Source organism: Eufriesea mexicana, unplaced genomic scaffold (genome assembly GCF_001483705.2).
Source record: "Eufriesea mexicana isolate 0111107269 unplaced genomic scaffold, ASM148370v2 scaffold11454, whole genome shotgun sequence".
Taxonomy (NCBI): domain Eukaryota; kingdom Metazoa; phylum Arthropoda; class Insecta; order Hymenoptera; family Apidae; genus Eufriesea; species Eufriesea mexicana.
Window position 1 is genome coordinate 285,495 of NW_016919070.1, and position 2,927 is coordinate 288,421.

Sequence of the window (2,927 nt, forward strand, 5' to 3'; positions counted from 1 at the left end):
ATATATATATTGGATTCTAAGTCAGCTAACCATATGGCATACAAGATAGAAATTTTTGATAGTCAAATAAAGATTCAGAAAATGAAGATGGTTTAGGCAAACAAAAAGGAATACAATTAATTTAGGTGATGGCCTCTTATAACAACAAAATATGGGGAATACAGTGAGATTGAAAGGTATGTTCTATTCCTGATCTAAATAAATATCAATATCAGTAGTCACAGTCAATGATCACCGCTAATGTGTTAAGTTTCAGAATGATGGAGCTGAGATACATAAAGAAAAGGGGGATGTTTAAATAAAAGGAATGAGAGGAGCAAACACATATTATGTAGAATAAAGAAACAAAAAAAGAGCAGCCTATGTACCAACAGAGAAAAATGTGTGGTGTCGACATAGAAATATGAGGATGATTGAATAAATGGAGAATGAACACGTGGTAATAGTTATGAAAGGTAAAGATAAATTGAATATGCTGTGTAAATGTTACATTAGGTCATAAATGTGTAGAAATATTTATAGGAACATGGAAATTATAAAAGCAGCAGCAATAATGGGGCTGTGACACATATAATTGATTGGGCCAACAAAGCAAATGTTAAAAGGAGGTAAAAGGTACGTCTTACCTGTTTATGATTATTCGAGAAAAGAACCACTTGGTTGACTGATTTATAAATGACTAAAGATTTAATATAAACTATTATTAACAAATAATTTTTTTCATTGTAGGAGGCTTACAAACATGAGTAATATTTATATGCAAGAGCCAGCCACTAAGGGTAAAGTAATAAGTATTAGTTAATGATATTTCAATGGATTGTTTACCTGTTTTTAAAAATTTAACCGATATACAATATTTACTTTCTAAATTTCTATATTAATATATTAAATAATTTCTAATTTAAATTACAATAATAAATGACAAAATTTTAATAAATTTGATTTCAAAAGCATTTCACATGAATAAAATTAATATATTTGTTAAATTTGGAAGGTTGTCAGGATGATGCTATATTTCATAAAATTATCAAAGGATTCATAACACAAGGTGGTGATCCCATAAGTACAGGAGAAGGTGGTAAAATATATGGAGAACCATTTAAGGTAACACTATATTTAAAAATAAAATGAATTCAAAAATAATTATTGGATATATGTATTTTAGGACGAACTTTATACATTTTTGTCGACGAGATTTAATCCCTATGGCTAATGCTGGAAAAGATGACAATAATTTCCAATTCTTTTTTACTCTTAGTTCTATAACCAGATTTGCAGAATAAACATACATTCTTTGGTAAACTTACTGGATAAGTTATATATTGCATGCTTAAACTTGAGGAAGCACTTGGAGATGAAGTAAATTTAATGTTTATAAGAAAATATATTAAGAATTGATATAAATATAACATTTTCTCTTTTTTGCAGAATAATAGATCTCTTTATCCTCCAATATTGATAAAAGCTATAAAATTGAACAATTCATTTTTTTATATTACACCAAAAATAGTAGTGCAGGAAAGTGAATACTTTTTCTTGCAACGGTCCGTGATACGGGCATCTACTCAAATTCTAATGCCTATATGTGATTGTTTATTATGTCCTTAACGTGTATATGTGAAACTTACAAAGTGAATAAAAAGTACCTAAGCAAATAACCATTGCAGTTTCATTTTCTTTTTACCAAGAACAAAATCACTCACCTTCATCTGTGAATTCATGTGTGTCTATAATTAATTCATCAACTTTTAAAATTGCATCATAAAGGCACAGCCTCGACGAGCTTCCTAATATAATTCTGGATATGAATTCGTTGTTATCTAAACAATTATTGGCGATTATTGCATAGATTGTTTGAACTATTGCCGTATATACTAATGGTTTATCCTTCCATTACTGGAACAATCAATAATTGAAGTTCATGAATTAGTTATAGAAATTTGGAATTTTTCCTAACAGAAATATATTTATATTTGCTTCATTGATATTAATAAATATAAGAAACATCGTTTGATATTTCACATTGATACTTTAGCACATAGCTATTTCAAAGATGCAACATTTTCCCGCTACAAAAATATCTAGCGTATCCGGCTACAGCCAACTTCCAGTTGGCGGCAAGCGGGCATACCGGTGACAAATGGTGGAATGTTCTCACGCATCAAAGTGAAATATTTAATCTCAAAACGTTTCGTGAAGCAGCGATATCGTTAATTGATGTTTTAATTACTTTACGAAGTTCGAGATAACTAACCGTGAACATTTCTTCGGTGGTAATATACTATATGTGAAAAAAAGTGATGTAACATAGAGTAAATCGTACAACGATACATGTGTGAAATGAAGTGGTGGGAGTGCGGGATCCTATAATACTAGCGCATTGTCCGTTATTATCGTTTATAGAAGATTCTAGATTTCGACAGTTCGTTGGAATATTTGATCAACATTACTCTGAATACGCAGCTTTTTAATAGCTTTTCAATTTTCCTTCGATCTTGACATTCCATTGCAACATAGTTATGTATTATCTCTATTACATTCTAAATTTTAATTGTGGATTAGAATATTTCATATCTACTGCATAGAATAGGCTGTGCTCGCACCCGTAGGGCAATTATATTACAATTGAAGGTGCATATATGAACCAGAGTAACGGAAAAGTAGGTGCCTGTGAAATCGCTCTACACAGTATACTTTATTCGCCTATACTTCTGAAATTAGGCTTCTCGGTTAGATTTTTTCGGCATAACAGCGTAAAGTAATTTTTCCCTTAAAGGAATTGAATATTTTTTTTCGGTTTCGAGCGTGCGTTTTTGAGAAATAGTGGCGAAAGTGTCAGTGGCACTCAGATCGTGCTGCGCAATTTACTTTTTTAGCTTCTATCTTTTGAATTAGGCTTTTTGAACCGGATTTTTCCACTAATTCGC